The sequence below is a fragment of the Phocoena sinus genome, chromosome 9, assembly GCF_008692025.1.
Source record: "Phocoena sinus isolate mPhoSin1 chromosome 9, mPhoSin1.pri, whole genome shotgun sequence".
Taxonomy (NCBI): domain Eukaryota; kingdom Metazoa; phylum Chordata; class Mammalia; order Artiodactyla; family Phocoenidae; genus Phocoena; species Phocoena sinus.
The window spans coordinates 62399551-62412943 of record NC_045771.1 but is presented as its reverse complement, the minus strand read 5'-3'; the positions used below and the strand labels follow the sequence as shown (position 1 = coordinate 62412943).

Below are 13393 nucleotides of genomic sequence, written 5' to 3'. Positions count from 1 at the left end.
AGGCAGATCACAAAGGATATGTATGCCGGTTGCAGAGCCTGGGTTCACCCTCAGTGTTCTGGGGAACCAGTGACAGTATTGTTCTTGAGATGGTCTTTCCAGGTTGCCCTGAACTCCCAGCTCCACCACACTTCGGAACTCAAGGGCAGCAGAATGTCTACAAAGGGAGAGGATTGATCTTTTTCCCTTTTCACTTTATCCAGGACCTACAACAGAGTGAATTAACACGACCCCTCAAACGAGGTGGTTCTTAGCACATCAGTTCACTTATTGATTTAGGAGTTGATTTGTGTTTCTGAGTTATGATTACTTACAGAATCATCAATAAGTATAATAAAAATATACTGTAATATGAAGTACAAGCAGGTTTTAGCTTAGGCAGACAAGAGACACAGGCAAACTTGCCAGCCTTCACGTGGCACATAGACATGAATAAATGATCCATAAAACAGTAATGAAAAGAAAAGGAATAATGGCATATGTTTAAAGCCTCAATAAAATACAAAAGTATCAGTGGGATAAAGAGACAGTAATATAGCCTTTTACTGTCTCCTGAAGTGTGTGCTTCTCAGATTAGAGAGAAATTGATAAGGCGGGTGTCCTGGGTTCTGTCTTGTGACCTGAGTTAATACTTCCACTAATGACCTGAAAGAGGAAGTGAAGCCAGTCGGTTAAATTTTCTGATGACAGGATTGCTTTCTTAAGTTAAAAACAGAAAACAGAAAAAAAAAAATCACCAGCTGAGCAAACATTAAGACACTTGGGATTATACAGCAGAAACTACACACTATTGTAAAGCAGTCATACTCCAATAAAGATGTTAAAAACAAAACAAAAAAAAAGACACTTGGGGCAGTGTGATAGCTAACTAATCTGAACTATATCTGCATGTCGCAAATAACATAATTGTGAATCATTTTAAACATATTTATTTCAACTTGCCAAGGGCTTGAGAATAGAAAACCTTTTACTCTTTGATTCCTATGTGAATGAATGTATTGCATAGTGAGTCATGGTTTGTATTTTAAAACAAGAAGCCAGAATCACAAACTTTTAACATGCTAGATTATTTTGATGTAATGAGTTGACAAGGAAAATAGAGTAGTAGGTGAAGTGCTGACATCGCATTTTGGGTAATATACAGTTAACCTAACTGGTTTGAGATGTGCTACAATTAGGAAAGCAAAGTGATTTGGTGAAATGAGCATGGGCTTTCACATCCTGCCCCTCCCCTGCTCACAAGTAAGCTTGGGTGAGTTACTTAATCGTTCTGAAAACCAGCTTCCTTCTCTGTGAAACAGAAACAAAATTATGGTGTAGGAGTGTTGTGAGAATCAAATGAGAATATGTGCATGTGTATTATACCTAATCAGTGAGTGGTGGTGATAATGGTTGAAGAAGAGGGATGGTGTCTGGGAAAGTCTAAGGGTAATTGAGCAAACAGAACATGTTATACGTATTACATAGTGGGAGGACAAGGCCTGATGGTTCACTCCTTCTGGTGTCCTCCCTTTATTCATTCGTTGTTTTGTTTACCTGCTACCTGGAGGCATGTAGACTTAGCCTTATAAAATTGAATAGTGTAATTCTACCCTCATGCAGCTTACAGTCCAGAGGGTGGCTGGGCCTACATGGGAGCAGGTAGCGATTACCATAGTTTTGGGTCCTAAGCCAGTTTGCAAAGTGCCTTGATTATAGAGAGGAAGAAGCTGTTAACTCAGCTGAGGAGCATTCCAGGAAAAGGTTCTCAAAGGAGAAAACCTTTGAGTGGAAACCATAAATGTGAGCACGAGTTGCCGTGTGCACAACGGGAAGAGGGCTTTCCAGGCAGAGGAATCTTGCAGAAGGTGGGGGTGGGTTTGTCTTGGTGTAGCTGGAGAACGGCAGCTCTGTATGCCCAGATCCCATGGTGCCTGGGAGGTGATGTGGGAGAGGAGGCAGATGGGCTGCAGGCTGGCAGGCAGGGTATGGGTGTGGAGTCTGTATTTTATACAAGACGAGACAGCATCCAACCGAGGCCATGTCCTTACCTTTCTACTTACTGGCTGCTTGGTTTTAGGCAAATTACTTTGGACCTCAGTTTTTTCTTCTATGCAAATGAGGATAATTTTGCCTATTTTGAAGAACTGCAGTATGAAGCATTTGTAAAACACTGCCCTCCGGAAGTGTTCACTCCCTTTTCTTCTCCTCACCCAACTTGGAACACATGATTAGGTGAAATTAAAAAAAGGAGAGTTAAAACTCTCTTCCCTGGAAATTCAAAAGAGTGTAGACTGTGGTATGTATCTCTACTTCTCCCGAATCTTCATTGAGATAACTACTTGATGAAAGCATTCATGCAGTACTTCATACATTCCTAGTACAATATTTTATACATTTGTATATAAAATGTATATTTTATACATCACCCTGAGGCATTGGTGTGCTCCGCTCTCCTAGGTAACTTTTATACTCATGATCAGAACATGTTATAAACTTGAACTTGTGAAGAGCAGAGTAGTGAAGAAATCGGCTTTTTTTTCCTATTAGTATCTGAAAATGAGTATCTGAATGAAAGTGTTATTGTAAATGAGTTGAGATTCTGTCAGCCACATATGTGCCTGTCCTCATTACACAGGTGGATCCAAAATTGTTGTCTTGAATTAAGTTTTATTAATTCATGTAAAGGGAATGCTAGCTAAAAGATTCATTTTTATCTGTAATTTCAGCAATAATGAAAAATCTTAAAATTATCACGGCTTATTTATTATCCTGAATTGTTAAAGTTCAAACTGCATGCTTAAGAGGAAATGAAGTAAGATGACAACCACATCTTCCTTGTTTTTGGCAAAATACTGCTTATTAACCGTCCCAGCTGCAGCATTAAACAGGTACAGATCTTCCTCAACTTACATTGGTATTATGTCCGAATAAAATCATCATAAGTCGAAAATATCATAAGTTGAAAATGCATTTGATACACCTAACCTACCAAACATCATAGCTTAGCCTAGCCTACCTTAAACGTAACTAAAGCATATAACTTATGACCACCGTTCCTTGAACAAGCCAAGCACACAGCAGCCTTGGTGCCTTTGCGTTCACCATTGTTTCTGCTCAGAATGCTCTACTCCCACCCCACCCCCAACCCCACATCAGCATGGTTTGCTTCCTCACTTCCTCCAAATCTCTGGTCCAAAATCACCTCTCAGGAAGCTTTTCCCAGATTATTCCATTTAAAAGAGACTCCTCTATCACCCCTCCCAAACCCTGCAAATATATCTTTCCTTTGTTGCTTTATTTTCACCATCTAACAAACAATAGATGTACCTTTGTTGTTTATTGTCCAGTTTTACCCAGTAGAATGTAACCATCATGAAAGTAGAGACTTTATTTCCTGCTTATGCTCAGCACCTAGAACCGTAGGTACTCAGTAATATTTCTTGGGAGGAAAGAAGGGACTTAGAAGTAAGAGTGATATCAGGAAGGCTAAAACTTGGAATGATTGAGGTTTATGAAACATCCTAATAACAATAAAACTGTTGTGAGTGTGAAGATAGGCCCACTATTAGGAACAGATGGTTTAATATATTCTGTATTTCTTCTTTATTAGTAAATTTGAATGGTTCCATAATGAGTAACTTTCTCTCATCGACTACCAGTACAGTTTGATAGGAAAGTCAGGATAAATGTTTGGTTCTTTGTCAAAATGTTGAGTTGGTTCACTGGCATTCTCTACAGGTGCCCAATGAGGTTTTTTGGTTTTCAGTTAATTTGTTCATTTCCTTGTTTTTAAGTGTCATTATGAACTCAGAGATTTAAATATATTGGATGTGTTTTAATTGTTGCTGATAATACTTTATTGATGTTCAAATTGTCTCATCTTCAGCTAGTGAGAGCCTCTTCAGGTTGACTCCTGAATCCTTTTGACATGACCCTGATAGTAGTCTTCTTTGATTTCTTATACAGCATAATATTTCAGGGTCATCTTATATGTTTCCTTCCCTAACCCTGGAATCAGCCATTTCAACAAGGAACCCTGATTCCTTTAAGAGAGATATGATAGTTAGAGACCATGATCTGGGTGCTAGGGGTGCTCATTGCTTCTGAGTTAGCCACTATATTTAGACCTTTACTGTGGACAGAGCTAGAAAATAATTTTGGATGATTTAATTTTAATGGCAAAAGCAAAGAAAGCAGAACTATTAAACTCCTATTATACTTTCTCCCCGATTAAGGGAGGTGGTATTAAAACTGGAACGGTTAGAAAGGACCTCTTGAGGAAAACTTGAGGCTCAGTCCATGAAAGGGGCTAATGTGTATTAGTTGTATTTAAATAACTTAGTCACCAGACTTAGATAAATTATGTCCCAGAAAGAACTCATGTATCCAAGCACAGAAATACTGCCAGTAATGTTTGAGAAATCAGAGATGCCAGAAATAATATAACAAGCAAATATTGTCCTATTTTAAAAGAGAATTTTTAAAACTCAAAAATTTAATATACTTTGATTCTTAATCAAATCCAGAACTGATTACTATATAGGTGGTTTTTAAGGAACTTGGGGAAAAAAATGGGATTATCCTGAAGCAGAGTGGATTCACTTTAACGCCAGACTAATTCCAATTCCTCTTACTGGTAATATTATTTAAGTCTCATATAGTTCTCTATAGATAAAATGGAGAAAAGTGAGTTAGAGATTGGATTTTTAAAAAAGCAAGACAGAGCTGAGAATAGTCTCAGTACTCACTTTAAATATAAAGATATAGCTAGGTTAAAAGTAAACGGATACATTAATATATGGCCTATAAATTCTGATCAAAAGAAATCTGAAGTGGTCACATTAACATTAGACAAAATAGACTTCAGAACAAGGACTATTAACAGAAATAAATACAATCTTGACTAAATGTGGTTACCCGAGGAATGGAGGTCAATTTAAAATCAGTCAATGTAATTTACTAGGTGAATAGACCAAAAAGAAACCATATGATCATCTCAATGGATCCAGAAAAAGCATTTGATAAAATTCAATATCCATTCCTGATAAAAATTCTCAGCAAAATAGGAGTAGAAGAGAATATCTTCAACTGATAATGGGCATATATGAAAAACATACAGCTAACATCATACTTAATTATAAAAGACTAAACACTTCCCCCCAAGATAAGGAATAAGACAAGCATGTTTGCTCACATCAACTTCTAGTCAACATTATCCTGTCCAGTTCAATAAGGCAAGAAAAGTAAATAAAGACATACAAATGGAAAGGAAGAAGTTAAACTGTCTATATTCTCAGATAACATGATATATATATACATAGATCTGTCTACATAGATATATTATAGAGAGAAAAAATCCTGAAAAATCTTTCAGAAAAAGCTTTTAAAACTAATCACTGAATTTAACAAGGTCACAGGATATAAGATCAAATTACAAAAATTAATCCATATTTCTAGTAATGAACAATTAGAACTTGAAATTTATAGAAATTAGAATAGCATCAAAAATATGAAATACTTTGCAATAAATTTAACAAAACGTGCAAAATCTGTGCCCTAACATCTGAAAAACAGAATGTTAAAGATCCAATAAATGAAAAGATATACTATGTTCATTTGTCTGAAGATATTGTTAAGATGTCAATTCCCAGTAAATCTGTAGCTTCAGTGCAGTGCTAATCAACATCCTGAAGGCTTTTTTGAAGAAATTGTCAAGCTAGCCCTAAGATATGTGTAGGAATATGAAGAGCCTAGAATAACTGAAACAATTCTGAAAAAAATTGTAGGATTTATACTACCTGACTTAAAGACTCATTATAATGCTACAGTAATCAAGACAGCATGGTATTAGTATAAGGATAAACATATACATCAAAATTATAGAATAGGGAGTCCAGAAATAGACCCACACATATAATGGCTTGTTGATTTTTGCCAAAAGTGCCAACCAAGGCAATACAATGGGCAGTTGGACAGTTTTTCAACACATGGAACAGTTGGATATCCACATGTGGGGAAAACAAAATCAACCTATACCCATACCTCATACCATACAAAAACTAACTTGAAATGGATTATAGATCTAAATGTAATAGCTGAAAATAAAACATTTCTGGAAGAAAAAGCACAGGAAAAAGTCTTTGTGACCTTGAGTTAGGGAATGTTTTGGTAAAAAAGGCACAAAAAGAGAAACTAGGTAAAAGAAAAATTTGGTAAATTAGATGTCATCAAAATTTTAAATGGTTTATCTTCAAAAGGCACTTTTAAGAAAATGAAAGGCAAGTTTCAGGCTTAAAGGAAATGTTTTCAAACTTATGTCTGATAATGGATCTATATTATCCATATAGAGAACTCATAACTCAGTAATAAGACAAACCTAATTTTTAAAAATATGCAAAAGATTTGAATAAGCACATTACTAAAGATATATAAGTGGCAAATAAGACTTAAAAAGAATTTCAACATCTTTAGTCATTAGAGAAATGCACATTAAAATTATAATAACTATGACTACACATCCACTAGAATGGATAGAACTTAAAGACTGAAAATACCAAGTGTTAAAAAGGCTATGGAACCCATGGAATTTCGATTCATTGTTGGTAGGAAATGCAACATGATATAGTTACTTTGGAAAACAGTTTGGCAGTTTCTTATAAAAGTGAAGTTACAGTTACTGTATGATCTAGGAATCCTATTCCTAGATATTTGCCCAAGAGGAATGAAAAGCATGTCTACACAAAAACTTATGCTCAGATGTTTTATTCAAAATAGCCTAAAATTGGAAACAACCCAAATGAGTATACAAATTGCGCTGTATCAATACCATTAAATACTACTAAGAAATAAGACAGCGCACACTGTAAATACACGTAACAACATTGATCTCCAGGGGGTTATGCTGAGTGAAAGAATCCAGTCGTAAAAAAAAACTAGACTACATTGATATGAAACTCTAGAACTAAAGACTAATCTGTAGTGACAGAAAGCAGATTCGTAGTTGGCAGGGGTTGGGACTTGAGGGAAGGAATTGACTGCAGTGGAAACTTTAGGGAGTGATAGAAATGTTCCATATCATAATTCTGATGGTAGTTGCATGATTGTATACATTTGTCCAAGAACTCATCGAGTTGTACACCTAAAATTAAATCTTACCTCATAAATAAAGCTGATTAAAAGTAATGAAGGGTAAGCTGGGGCGAAGTGAGAGAGTGGCATGGACATATATACACTACCAAATGTGAAATCGATAGCTAGTGGGAAGCAGCCACATGGCACAGGGAGATCAGCTCGGTGCTTTGTGACCGCCTAGAGGGGTGGGATAGGGAGGGTGGGAGGGATATGCAAGAGGGAGGGGATATGGGGACATATGAATATGTATAGCTGATTCACTTTGTTATAAAACAGAAACTAACGCACCATTGTAAAGCAATTATACTCCAATAAAAATGTTTTTTAAACAAGATTAATGTTTACCCTATTAAAAACTTAATTAAACCTTAAAAAAGAAATAGTGATGATGATGGTGGTGGTGGTGATGCTAGTGGTGGTAACAGTGCTGGCATCAGCTTCTAGGCACAGAATGAAACAGATACCTTTCTGCATGTTTTTCCTCTAGAAATCAGGGAATCCACTGACCACCGTGCACCTAAGGGAATTTGATGCGCTAGTTTCTTTCCACTTTTTTGAGGAGTCTGAGCTAAAGAGCCTTAGATTTCTGATAGAAGTACTATTCAGGCTATGTGGCTTGGGAGTCTCCTTATGCCTACATCTAAATTGATAAGTCCAGCATAGTCGATTCCTGAAATGGTACCTGCACCTATTGTGCATGTCATAGACTTGGAACACTGTGAGTTATATGGTCAATGGTAGATCAATTACCCTGTGTCCCATGGATTAATGTAAAGAGCATCAATTAGAGAACCAAACACACCTGAGTTTGATTCTATTTTTTTTATATCAGTTAAGTTTCTAAGTGATTTCTTCTTCTGTAAAACAGGGATTTCCCCCCTAAAAAATGTATTGCATGTAATAGGTGGCATATGAAATATGGGAAGGGTTCTCTGTTTAAATAAATTTTAGAAACCCTGGAATAATCAAAATTAAAAAAGGATCCTTATCATAGAACCTTTCATATGAATTTCCAAGAAGGCAAAAGTGAGCAGCCTGTATTAGTGCTTGGTTCCGCATAGCAGAAACTTGAATTATGAGGCAAAGGGAGAAATCTCATGTGACCATAGGAAGGGCAGCAGGATCTAGGAATTTGAATGCCACTAGGACTCTGTCTCTTCTATGCTTTTCTCTATATGTCACCTTTATTCTCTCAGACCAATTTTCTTCATACCACAGGAAATTCAAATGCCATGACTTCCTGCCCTTAGTGCAGGAAGTCCCTAGAAAAGGATTGATACTTATTTTCTCTAGTTCCAAGTTAAAAAATCCTGAGGAAGGGCTCTGATTCATCTAGCTTGAACCAAGTGCCTTTCCCTGAATCAGGCATCCATGGTGCCTAGTGACTGACTCACCTTGGGTTAAGGTGCTCATCCCTGGGCCAGTCAGTAGGAGTGGAGGGGTGGTCTATTAAAGAGCATACCAACAACCCCCATTTAAGCCACATTATTAGAATAAAGAAAAGGAACATTTTTGAAAGCAGGGTGAAGGTTTTGTTAAGGGAAGACCAAAAACAGATAGCTCCTAAAGTCTACATGTGGCTGCCCACACACATGCATGGTGCACACCCAGTCACTTATACATACTTCTGTATGTAATACAATGTCAGAATTGCTCCTGCCATCAGTGGATAAGTATAGGATAAATCAGGTCCAGTAAAATGACTCAGCAAGATGTTTGATCATCTGACCCTCTAGAAGTCTTAGTATGTTGGCCTCAGAAAAACAATCTTCTTTTAATGAAGCCAATTATCTGACCTTCTGTTTTTCAAGTGACTTCAGATAGGCTAGACTTTCTCTTGTGGCACCTTCCTAAAAGTCAAAAGAAGTAATTCGTGTATTCTCTGATCTTAAAATTTTTCTCTGAATGCAGGATGCATAGATAGGGGTGAATAGAGAAGTTAATTAGGGAGGAGTATTGAGAACTGGTTGAGAAAGCAAGCCAAGAGTCCTGAGGTGGCCTGACGTGTCTACAAGAACTGACATGAGTAGAATCACCTGGTGGAAAAGGAAAATTAGACAGTGATACTGGGCTTGGGGCGGTCAGATACATAGGAGTCATCATGACTATACCCCCAACATCTAACCCCTCACCAGGTCCAGTCTGTTTTACCTACTAAATATCTCTCCAGTCCGAACATTCTTTTCCATATCTAGCATCACTACCCAAGTTTAAAGCTACCATCATCTCTCCCCTTGACTCTAGATCTATCCTCATCTATTCTTATCTCCCTCCAATCCATCCACACACTGCAATGAGTGATCTTTTCAATCTGAAAATAGGGTTCTATCTCTTCCTTGCTTCAAAGACTCCAATGTTTTTCCACTGCTTCTAGGATAAAAACTAAAATCCTGAGCACACCTCCAAGGCCCTGAGATATGCCCCAGCCCACCTCTCTTGCCTCATCTCACACCACCTTTCTGTTTGCTCTCAGCAATCCAGCTGCACTAGTTTTCTGGGGCCTGTCTTATTGCCCTCTACCCCAGGGCCTTTGCACATCCTCCTCCCCCTGCTGGAGCTCTCTCTTCCTTGCGCAATTAACCATGCTCAGTCCTTCAGAAGAGAGCTTGAGCACCACCTCCCAGAACATACTCTTGTTCAGATTTCTTGGTAAATCATTCTTATGGAACTGTGTGGCTTTCCTTCTGATCACCTCACTCAGTTTGTAGGTATTTCCTCACTGCTATGAAAATGCCCACTGGACGGTCATCATGAGACCTCCATTTTGCTCACTGTTATCGGCACGTGGAAGATACTCAGTATATATTTACTAAGTGAATGGATAGAGGGAGAGAGGCAAATCCATCTTCTAGAAGACAGTGTAAAAGTAAGAGTAAGGTGGGGGTGTGGCTTTATTTTACTTTTAAAGGAAAGAAAACACTAGGAAAAAAATGCAAAGCTACTCTCAAATTATTTGGTTGTGTAGTAATATGAAGACTTTTCCCACTGAATGGAGAAGCCAGATTGTACTGAGTACGAATAGCTTTGGCTTCATCGTATGTAATTCAAGTTGGGGCTAAGAGGTAGAATTTCAGGTTATGACGAGTAAGTACAGAGAAGTGCCCTGTAGTTTTGGCACACAAGACATTACTCCTTTCTCTGGTAAATTGAATTTCTGCAGCCTTGGGAAGGCAGGACCCATGCTAAAGAGGGTCAAATATATGTGATCATTTCCTAGAGCTTGGAGAATAAGAGAACAAAGCTGGGGCAACAGGAGTAAAATTAAGAAATAAAAAAAGATACATTTATTTGAAGATTTTTTTAAAGAACCTTGAAAACTACAGGAGCTTCTCAAGATGTTTCTGTAATTGAATATAATTTATTTGGGATTGAAAGGAATAATAATCAAAACATTTTTTACTTAAGTGCATCTGGAAGCATATGAAATTAGACTCTTGATGGTGGCCTATGCTCGCCTGTGTCCTTGGTGTTTTGTCCTCGGGCTGCAGACTGGAAATGTGTTTTAGAGAACAGACATGGAGCACAAAATATTAAATGAACTTTGCCGTATTCAAAATGCCCAACAGTGTAACATCCTCCTTGTTTGGCAGGGAAAGGGCTCAACATTTGGCAACTCAGCAGTGCACTAAGTATTTTAATAATCATTGTTGACACACAAAGCATATGGCCTTTCAGAACTCACTGGGTCAAGTGCTGAATTCGTCTTCTAGGTTTCTAAAATTACTTTACAAAATTCAAACAAAATTAAATTAAGGCACATTTCAATGTATGTTAATTCATGAGCTTTGTGTTATAAGCAAGGGAATTAAGTTTTCTTCTAGGATAAAAGAATATCTATAAAAGAATTAAGTTTTCTTCTAGGATAAAAGAATATCTACGTGTAACTGATTATGTTAATGTAAAGGAAAAAGCAAAATTCACATCCCCACAGAAAAGTAATTTGTATTTGATTAGAAAAATCTAGAACCTCCGCATAAGCAGGCCAGCCTCATGGCTACCTTGTATTTACTATGTAGTCCTATTCATGCCTTAAGACTCACCTCAGATATCCCGCCATCTCAGAAGCCTTCATTGCCCCTTACTTACCGTTTATATCAGTTATGTATATGGCCCCAATAATGCTATGAAATAAGCAACTGTAACACTCAGTGGCTTAAAACAATAAGCATTTCTTATTGCTCACAGGTCTGTGGGTTCGCACATCAGTTCTGGTCTCTGCTGGGCTCACCCGTGAGCTGTGGGGAGGGGAGAGGCTCTGCTGACCGTGGCTGGCCTCCTTCACATGTCTGGGCATCAGCTTGCCAAAGGCTGATCTGCTGGGACCACTGGGCTCTCCTCCTCGTGTCTCTTGCATGCACAAGCCTCAGCACCTCTCCAACTGGCCAGCCCAGGCACGTTCTCAGGTTGACCTGGGCATGTTCTCACGGCAGTCTCAGATAAGGGAGGGAGAAAGTGTAAGCATGCTGGCATTTTTTTCCCCAAGCTTCCAGTTTCGTCACATTTGGCCCATTGACCAAAGCAAGTCACATACCAAGCCCAGTGTCAGAGTGGGAGGAGACTACAAAGTTACAGGGCTAAGGGTATGGATACTAGAAAGCCTGTACTTGGGGTTTTAATGCCATTGATCAACACCCCTGCCCATGCCACCCCCAGCATTAATCATTCCCTTGTCTGTGCTACCTCTGTCTTCACTCTTAGTTCTGTTGTTTTACTTTTCCCATTGTATTATAATATAGTTGCTAACTTATCTGTCTTCTCTAAAAGACTAGGGGGTCCTTGTGCCTCTGCACATTCATTCTTAAGTATTTACTGACCGCCTGCTATGTGTCTCATTCCTTTACAGACCTCCCAGCGCCAAGCACTGGTCCTGACACATAATAGCCACTAATGCTCACTAAGCATGTGTTGAATGAATGCATACATGAAAGCTCACACGTGTATTTATCTCCTCCCCCTTCAGAAGGAAAGGTAAAGACAGATGCCTCTCAGGATCCCAGTTGAGGAGTTCTTCCTGGCTCGAGCAACTGGTGAACCAGTGGGGACCTGCAGTGAAACTCCCAGCTGCTTAAACTTCTTGCCCTGCACACTCTTCCACTTCTCCCTTCAGGAACTTGAGTTTTCTCTTTTGTATCATCCCTATTCCTCTCAAAGGAGGGCAGAAAATCACTGATACTTAACACATCCTAACTCTTTTTATGGTCCGCACACCCCAGTAGCTTTCCCTAGAGTCTCTCCACTCCACAGTGAGGAATGATCGAGTTCTGGGATTTATTTAAGCTCACGGTGTGCTTTGAGAGGAGCTGGATGGCTTCATTTGCTGGTTTTCCAAGCTCTGTAGACCTAGGAATACAGAGGAATTCTTAGGTAACGCTTTACACAGCTACAGAAACAAGACCCTATTCATATAGGGTATTAACTCTGTCGATATGATATTAAATGTACTGCCTGATTATTTTCCAATTCCATAGAAGCCTACAGGAAACCTTGTGCTTCTGGGTAGAATCATAATTTGGAGCTTCTTGATTTTGCAATGGGTAGTGGAAGTCGTTTGGGGCAGCAGAAGAGCGTGGCTTTGGAGTCAGGCAGGCTAATCTAGAATGCCAGCCCTGCCTGTCAGTTACTTCCCCTGATGAAGCCTCTTACCCTCAGCCATCAGAGCGCAATAACAGAGGCTAACAGAGAATAAAGCTGGCATGTGATGAGCGAATTGTATTAATTGTTCACTTGTATCGATTGTATAATATTAATTTTGAATTATATCTATTGTTGAATTGTTTTGATTATTAAATTGTTACAAATGATAACAATTGTGTCAATTGCTACTGTTACTGTATAATACCGTATAATTTTAAAAGCTGTGAATATAAATTATTAGTGGTAAAATTAATATATTTTAAATCAAATAATCTTCATGTTTATTTTTATTAAAAAATAAAACTATCCCTTTTAAGACTACTTTAAAAGTTCTACTTTAAAATGGTACTCAGGTACTTTACCTTTAGAAATGGTCTGGAAATTTTCTTGATTCGGTCACCAAATATATATTCAGCACCTGCTTTGTACCAGGTCGCCAGGCGCCTATCATATAATGGTGATCAAGGTAGACATTGTCCTCGAGTCCCCGGAGATGCCCACCCGAGGTATCCTGTGATGAAAGAGCTACCGTTAATGAGTCAGCATTATTCCCAACCCCCAGTTACCTACCTGGTAACTACAACTGCATGAATTATCTGAGATAAATTAATATGTGACTACCTTTCCCTGGTTAAAACAGGATATA

The 13393-nt window shown here is 38.3% G+C and overlaps 1 protein-coding gene across 11 annotated transcripts in view; it reads left to right on the top strand.

Moving 5' to 3' along the window:
- Positions 1-13393, top strand: part of ICA1 (islet cell autoantigen 1) — a 145309-nt gene that overhangs the window by 88094 nt on the left and 43822 nt on the right. The gene's annotated exons all lie outside the window — the stretch shown is intronic.